The 8578-nt window shown below is 54.5% G+C and overlaps 1 non-coding gene across 1 annotated transcript; it reads right to left on the bottom strand.

The window, feature by feature from the left end:
* Positions 1 to 1327: 1327 nt before the first annotated feature.
* Positions 1328 to 1399, bottom strand: TRNAA-UGC (transfer RNA alanine (anticodon UGC)). Its single transcript has one exon. It is a non-coding gene; the product is annotated as a tRNA-Ala (tRNA).
* Between the last annotated feature and the right edge of the window lie 7179 nt (positions 1400 to 8578).

Genomic DNA, 8578 nt, shown 5'->3' with positions numbered 1-8578 from the left:
ATCCTGCAAAATGAAAGCCAGGAAGAGAAAGGGCCAGGAGGGGTGGACTGAGAGGAGAAGTGGCCGCAAAGACCTGGACCAAACCCTGCTGGTACTGCACTAGCCAGGGACCCAAAGAGGGTCGCAGGCATCTATGGCTGCCCCACTCCATCATTACATCTGCCCTACCAGAACTTATGGTTCTGGTAGGTTGTCCAGGACCAGACTTAGGGGGTGGGGGGCACTGAGGCAATCAGAAAATTGCAGATTCAGAGAATGTTAGGGGAGACTCCACAACCTCTCTGGGCAGCTTCTTCCAGTGCTTGGTCACTCAAGAAAGAAGTTTTCCCTCACACACAGGTGGAACTTCCTGTGTTTCAGCTGGTGCGCACCGCCTCTTGTCCTGCTGCTTGGCACCACTGAAAAGAGTGTGACCCTCATCCTCTTGACACCCTCCCTTCTGGTACTTGTACACGTTGATAAGATCCCCTCTCAATCGTCCCTTCTGCAGGCTGCCACTGCCCTTCTTGGCCACAAGAGCACATTGCTGGCTCATGGTCAACTTAGTGTCCACCAGCACTCCCAGGTCCTTCTCCGCAGAGCTGCTCTCCAGCAGCTCAGCCTCCAGCTTGCACTGGTGCATGGGGTTATACCTCCCCACGTGCAGGACCATGCACTTGCCCTTGTTGAACTTCATGAGGTTCCACTCCCCCCACCTCTCCAGCCTCTCCAGGTCTCTCAAATGGCAGCACAGTCTTCTGATGCATCAGCTGCTCCTCCCAGTTTATTATCGTCGGCACACTTGCTGAGGAGGCACTTTGTACCTTCGTCCAGGTCACTGGCGACTAAGTTGAAGAAGAGTGGCCCCAGTACGGAGCCCTGGAGGGACATCACTGCCTCCAACTACACTCTGCACTGCTGATGACAAGCCCCTGAGCTCTGCCGTTCAGTCACTTCTCAAGCCACCTCACTGGCCGCTCATCTAGCCCACACTTCTTGCCTATGAGGATGCTATGGGAGACAGTGTTTAAAAGCTTACTGAAGTCAAGGGAGACAACCTCCACTGCTCTCCCGCTCTCTCCCCAGCCACTCGTTCCATCATGGAAGGCTAGGGGTGGATGAACAGTGAGTCCAGAGCTTATGGGTGAGGATGACTAGGCAGGCTAACACGGCAGACACTGCTGTAGGTGTTTACAACAAGCCACCAGCTCAGGAAGAGGAAGTTGATGAGGCTTTTGATGGATGGCAGGAAGCAGCCTCCCAATCAGAGACCCAGGCTTACCCAGGGGACTTCCACCACCCTTATATCTGCTGGGAAGACAACACAGCGAGGCACAAAAGTCCTTGCTGGAGATGCTGGGGACTGAACCCAGGACCTCCTGCATGCAAAGCAGGCGCTCTTCCACTGAGCTACATCCCCTTACACATGGCATATGTCGTTCGGGGCTGATCTTTAGGGTGCCCTCTCCTCCCATGCCATGTCCCTGACAAGCACAGCCCCCTTGTGCCCTGCTGCCCTCAGACCCTCCCCAGAAAACTCCATTCAGACCCTCCTGCCTGGCCATGGGGGAAGCTGGCCTTGCCTCTGCACTGGGACTGCTCCTGCACAGGGCCACCCCACAGAGCGCTGCCCCTTCAGCATCTCTGCAGCTAACTGGGTCAGGAGGAGAGTGTCGCTGCAGGCGCTGCTGCCAGGCTCTGGTCCTGCCAGGGGAGGCTCGATGGAGAGGGGCAAGCCCCTTCCCTGAGTCACCTCTGCCAGCGCAGGCAGCACTCCTGTGTGCGTCACCTGTGTCCATGAGGGCAGCAGCAGGAGGGAGTGGTGTGAGGGAAATGCCCTCCCCAGGGGGATGTGCCCACAGCTCTGATTGCCCCCAGGGTGTGGGGTGGAGGGAGCAGGGGAGCAGGCAGAGCTGGTGCTGGGCAGGGAGCTGCCCAGAGCCCCTCAGCCAGGCTCCAGGCCTCCCCCTGCACCACGCTGCCCACTAGCACCCGGCCATGGGCAAAGGGCAGCGTCCCCCTGCCTGGGGCTGGGTACGAGGTTGCGCTCAGGGACATTCCCATTCTTGCAGCACCAGGACAGTGCTGACACTGGAGTCCCCGGCACAGCCCCAGGTGGGGGGTTTCTGTGGGCCAACCGGCAATGCATTGAGCTGTTAACTGAAAGGTTGTTGGTGGAACCCACCCAGGGTCAGTGGAACAGGGAACCGAGCCTGGGGTTGCTGATTTGATTCCAAATTGAATTACAGTATAATGTCCTTGCAATACCTCTTGTAATACCTCTGCAGGAAAGCAAAACTGGACCCCCACGGGAACACTGGCGCTCTGTTGGAATGATGCTGTGGAAACCCTCCAAGAGCTAACAAGACCCAAGGACAAGGGAGAGAGGATCTTGGAAAACAGTATTGCAAAGGACAACCGGCTCCAGCCAAATAACCGTGAGGAAACCACAACACTTTGAAGAACGTCAGGAACAGAGAGGACAAAAACAGCAGAATAACCCAGAGGAACTTACAAGTTCATTAGGGCCTATTAACCTAGTAAAGTGCACCCCTCAAAATGAATGAGATGGTAATGACATGATAATGATGTTACCACCTTCTTCTCTGCTTCCTATGCTAATTAACATGGATGTTAAAGCACAAGCACAGAGCAAGAATGTGATGTGATAAAACTGTAACCAACAGAAAAACCTGTATAAAGTACTTCCTGAAAAGTGTTTATAGATAAAGAATGAGAAAGGGAAAAGGTGTGCTAGCTTTGTGGATCTACCACCAAGCACCCATCCCTGTGCAGAAATGAACAAGTATTTCGATCCTGCGCGTCTATTGGTTAGTTGCACACTCGGTAAAAGAACCCAATTTGGGACAACACTGATACAGCCCCAAACAAGCCACCATGCCTCTGGGTCAACATGCCCTCTCCATGCTCCTTTTCCCATGGAACAGTCTGGCTCGCTTCCATCCCCTACCTCCTCAAAATCTGCTGCATTTTCCCATGCAGTAGGTGTGCTCTGACACTTTGTCTCTATGTATGATCTGGTCGACACAGTTTTCAGTTTAAAGCCTGTTTGCATGTGTTCATACATGTCTGTCTGCATGGATACATAGTTATTAGTTACATGGCAGCCTATTCCACCCGGGTCTGTATTCTCTTCCAAACTTCCTTTTCACCAGCACCCAACAAGCCCAGAGGACAGCACCAGCTATCACTTAGGCTCCACATGGCCAGGTATGCTGGGAGGCTGCTGGAGACTCCCTGGGAGCTCCATTTACAACAGTCTTACAGATAGTCCAGCACATGCACCAGGTTTTTGGCTTGTGCATTCAGATGAGTGAGGACATATATTATTAAGTTTCATTTCATTTGCCCTTTCCAGGTTCCTTTGCACTTCTGTGCCCTTCAAGCACCCGACTGCTGTGCTTTTCCCAACAAACTGGATACTAGTATCACAAGGACACAACACCTGAATCTCTGAAGAGCTGCTTCTGTAGAACTGAAAACATTTATGGTGGCTGAGTCAAGACACTCACTTGGAGGCAGCCTTCCCCCACCTCCTGCACACACCGACTTAGTAGACAGATGTGTATCTTTGCCTAGAGGAATAAATCTGGTAATTTCAATGGAGTTTTTTATAGCCTGAGCCCCTCAGCTCCATGTGTCAACAGCCCCCAACCTGCCACCATGACAAGAGGAAAAAAAAAAGAAAGAAAGAAGAAAAAGAGCTCCAGTGCTGTGCTTCAGGAGCTGGGCTAGCTTATCACCACACTCATTTCCTCTCCCTGAGCCCTGAATCTTGGTGCTGCACTCCAGAGGCAGACTCTAGCACCTTAACTGCCTTTTGCCATCCTGATCCTGGCACACCAGAAGGAAATGAAGCCCTTGAGGTGGAAGGCTCAGAGAATTGATGTAATTCCATGAATTCTTTGCAGTAATAGGGAACCTAATGTCCTGCATGGAAGACAAAAGTTTCTTTTCCCTTCTTATTCTCCATTTCCTGCATTTTTCCCATAGTGAGACAGCAGAAAATCTTGCTCTTCCAGCAGGGTTCCCTACTTCTACATGCCTGCTTTCTGCACCTTTTCCACACCCTCTGTCTTCCCTGTCTACATCCTCACACACACCCCAGTTCCTCTCCTTTCCTCCAGCAGCATGCTAAGACTGAGAAAGACTAAGTGGGGATGGAAAAAATAAAATAAAATAACAAGATGCAAGCATGAACAGCAGCGGGATGGCAAAGCAGGTGGTATATGAAAATGTTTGCAAACCATGTCAGACACCCAGAACAACTTGTGTCCTTCCAAATCTGCAAAGTGAAAATGATCTACCAAGTGAAGCAATTCTGAACGCTTGTGGAATTTGGTACCTCTGGTTCTGCATGTTGCCAGGGACACCTGGCTGCAAGAAGCACTTGGGAGAGGGCCAAGCGTTGCAAGAGGCAGCCTCGGCTGGAGCTGAACCTTTGCAGAAGCAGGAGAGAGCAAGGCAGGTGTCTTGATGATGCTCTGCTTCTTCTGCTAGCCAGGTTGGCTGGGCAGAGGCTTTGTCGGTGTGGGGCAAGAGATGGGCAGTGGCAGCTGCCTTGGGCACCTCCAGGCATGTGCTTGCAGGCTGCCAGGCCGAGCATGCAGCCAGCCTGCTGGCAGGCAGAAACCTCCTGCTCTTTGCCAGCACTTCCCACCTGCTTCTCAGCAGCTCCAGGAGCCAGGCAGAGGTATTCAAGGCCACCGTCATAGCTCAGCTCTGCACCTTTGCCAGGGCATGTGCAGAAGCTCATGAGCCCTATGCATTGGGCAGCCAAGGCAGCCTGTGCCTCTGGTGGGAGCAAGCTGGGGTCCTTGCTGCTGGGGTGGGTGGAAGGGGAAGGAGCTGAAAGCCTGCACAAGAGCCCGAGACTCCAAAGCTGATGGAGAGAGCAGCAGGCCTGCAAGGGAGCTCAGAAAGTGCCTTCCCCAACTCCCTGCCCACCCACAGCACCAGCAGCAAGGGGATCTGTTCTCCACTGCCCCAGGCACCTGCCAAGACGCAGATGCCCCACGACACTGCCCCACTGCCAGGAGGCATCTCTGGAGCAGAACTGAATGCACAGGGCTGTGATGGGGCTGTGGGTTAACACTCTCCTGAGGTCACCTTCCGACCCTCGAATGCCTCTGGGGAGGTGTCCTGAGGGGCTCAAGTGCCCTCCAGCAGAGCACAGCTCTCCCACAGCTGCTTTGCTGCAATACCTGAGAGCCTGGCTCTGGCCATGGTCGTCAGGAGGCTCTGCACATCCTGCTCCTCATGGTGCCCACAGCCAGGCTGGGCTCAGAGTGCAGCTGGGGACCTGCCCAGGGAAAGCGGGGCTGTCAGCAGGGGCACCGGGATGCTGGCTACCTCCTGCCTCCAGCCTGGAGCCCCCACAAGCCCTGCTGCACCCGCGGCGTCTCCTCACAGCTGGGACGGTGCTAAGAAACGGTGACTGCAGCCGGCACCGAGCCGTGGGGCCACCAGGAGAAGGGGCGCAAGAGCTGGGGCCTCCCAGGGGCTGGAGGTGGCCCAGGCTGGGCCGGGCCTTCCCCAGCCGCTGCTGCCAAACAGCCGGGCCGTGGCGGCTCTGGCTGCCCCCGTGCGCACGGCCGCTCGCTCTGCCCAGCCCGCGGCCCTCGGCCCCGGTGCGGCAGCTCCCGGCGCTGCAGCTAAAGGCTCCGGGTGGCCCCGGGCCGGGAGACGCTGCCCCGCGGCAGCAGCCGCCTCTCGCCCCCTCCCCGCCCGCAGGGCCCGGGCAGCCCCGCCCCCGCCCCGCCCCTCACTGCCCTCCTCTGGGCCACTGCGCATGCTCTGCCCTGCCCGGCCCCGCCCCTCCCTCTCTGCCCAGCCCCGCCCCTCTCCTCGGGGCCCCTCCCCTCGGCTCCCTGCCCGCCCCTCCCCACCCAGCCCCTGCACAGCGCATGCGCACTGCCGCCTCCCTCCCGCCCCTCCCTGGTGTCCCGCCCCGGGAGGCCATGTCCAACGGGAGCCAATGGGGGAGTGCGGAGTGGGAGGGGCCTTGGTGGGAGGGGCGTCATTTCCGGGTGTGGGGGTGGGGCCTGTGTGGGCATGGCTGCTGGTGCTGGTGTGTGGGGAAATGCTGCTGCCCCAGGGCCCTGGGAGAGTCTGCGGGAGGGGAGGGGATGGGAGGGGAGAGAGAGAAACCTCTGCACTGTGCTGGGGGCAGCTGCTGCCTGTGAGCATCCCGGGGACACAGCGGGGGTTTTCAGCGCATGCTGCGGCCTGGCAGGTGCTGAGAAGCCCTGGGGTGTGAGAGCTGCAGCACTAGTGACCCCCCCAGGAATCAAGGGAGGAGGGAGAGGAACAGGGCAGCTGCTTCCTGTGCTGCTTCTGCCCCGGGATGTTCTCCCCTGGTGGGAGCTGAAACGTCCTGGGTGTGGGTGGGGAAGCTGGTGGGGAAAGTAGATAGGCAGGAGCTGCTGCTGTAGAGCGCTGGGACAGTGCAGCAGGTTTTGTGATTAGCGTGTGAAATTTTGATTTATTTTCAGCTTTAGATTACAAACCTTAGCAGTCTGTCCTCTGCAGTAATGAGGAAAGAAGAGGGCTGTGAAAAGAGCAGGGCCTGAGCCCTGAGGTAGGTATATGTAGAGCTCCAGTGCTTTTTTGGAAGCTTCCTCTCTTCTTACAGTTGCTTGGGAGGAAAGTAAAAGGATGGCCACAAACAGGCACTGTCCTTGCTTTTAAAGCCAGAGTAGAAGGTGTGCATTGCTGTGGGAGGCAGAGGTATCTAAGCAGAGATACCTTTTTTTCTTGCTTCTGTGTTGCAGCCATTCGTGTTCCCTGGCTGTGGCTGCTTCAGAAAATCCAAGCTATCTCCATTCATTCTTGAATCTGAAGAGAAAATGTCTTTTCCTGTATGGTCAGTCTACTTCTGGCCCCCAGAGTGTTTGATAAGGACAGGACAAGGGTCTCCTTGATGGTGAGTGCTCTCCTGAAACTGGAGAAAGAGGTGCTTCTGTTCAGGAGCAGGTATTACTACTGCAGCCAGGTATTTAAACTGTTGTCATCCCTGAATGTCACCTTGAGAAAGTTGTAGTGTTCTTTCTGTCTGCTGGCAGGCAGATGCTGGCCAGCTGTGACTGAAGAGAGCTAGGCAGAAACCTGTGTCTTGTCAAAGGTTGGCCTGGAGGTCACACACATGTTCTGCCTGCTTGAGTTTTACTTTTGAAATAGATCCTGCTGAATGAGAGTGTATTCTTATAAGCATAGATATATGTTTACCACCTAGCCCCCAATGATTTCTGTTTGGCTTGAGTAGCTTGTTGACAGCAGATATATGAAAGCTGCAGCTAAGGATCTCAGTTCTGTTGTAGGAAGTTTCTGTGCACCTGACACAAAAGGGAGATGGTCCTGTAGTGATGGTACCAGCAGGGTTTGGGAGCAAAAGTGTTGAAGAGAAGTGCTTTTGTTGAAGAAGATTTGAAGAATCCATACAGTGTTGCCTAGTCTTTTGGCAAGCAAGCAGAAGAAACCTTGGCAACAGCTTTCAGGCTCTGTTCCTGAAGCAGAGCTACTTGCAAGCCTCCATCTTTGTATCTGCTGACCAAATGCTTCAGCTGAGCATTGCCTTCCTCACTGCCAGGTGAGAAATGTGCAGCTGAGACTTACTGAAAGACCTGGCTCCTGAGGCCTCCTTTGGCAGGATGTTAAGTGGGTACCTGTGAGTTGCTTCTCTTTTTCTGGATGTTACAGAAGGTAGAGATTTGCATGTTTCCTCCTGACCTGAGCTGGCTTAGTAATGTTTAGGGTGTTGCTTTCCTTGAGGAAGGAGGCAAGCTTTACATCTAGGCTGGGGTGGTCTGTTGTTAGTAACAGCAGAAACCTTCGGTGCTCGATGGGGCCTCTACTGGGTGGCCTGTGATGGAGAGGCTGAATTTGCTGTGAAGGGAGAAGTAGCTGTGTGTGAGCAGTGTGTTGCCTGGGGGAGGTGTGAGGTGTTCCTGACATGCTGCAGTGGTGGCAGTAGCTGCTGCTGGAGAGATCTTCCCGTGTTTGGAGATGATGCATGAGGTGCGTGGAGGGAGGAACTTAGGGACTGGAAATACAATGTTGGGAGTGCAGGGCACTGGGTTTCTGAGAGGCTTTGCTGATGCTGCCAAACCCTGTTTTGCCTGTTTTATCCTCAGTGTGCAAGCATGTATTCATGACCCTGACCAGACTTTGGGAAAGAAGTAAAGCTCAGGAGTTGCACATTATTCAGTTAGATGATATGCCTTAGTGTTCTTAGGTGGCATGTGCCTTGGAAATCTCTGGTTCTACTGCTAAACCAGTGTTATTGCAGCTGTGTGGACTTTCATCCATTCTTGTCTCTTTGTGACTGCGTGTGTGGCCAGCGGGCTGTGGAGGTGTCGTGGGGGCTAGCCCTAGGCATGATACTGTCTGTGCTGAGTGAGGACCCGCTATTTCTAGTGCCAGCAGGATGGATCCAAAATCAGTCGAGTGACCTGGACTGCACTGTTTTCTGGTTGTGTGCCTCTCCTCATGAGCAGCAGCAAGAGCATTTCACCTGAAAGTGTTCAAATCCCGTGGTCAGAAGTCTAAATCAGCCAGAGCATTTGTGGTCCTATAGCTT

Source organism: Rhea pennata, unplaced genomic scaffold (genome assembly GCF_028389875.1).
Source record: "Rhea pennata isolate bPtePen1 unplaced genomic scaffold, bPtePen1.pri scaffold_26, whole genome shotgun sequence".
NCBI lineage: Eukaryota > Metazoa > Chordata > Aves > Rheiformes > Rheidae > Rhea > Rhea pennata.
The sequence above is the reverse complement of the archived record's forward strand: the minus strand, read 5'-3'. Positions and strand labels throughout refer to the sequence as shown.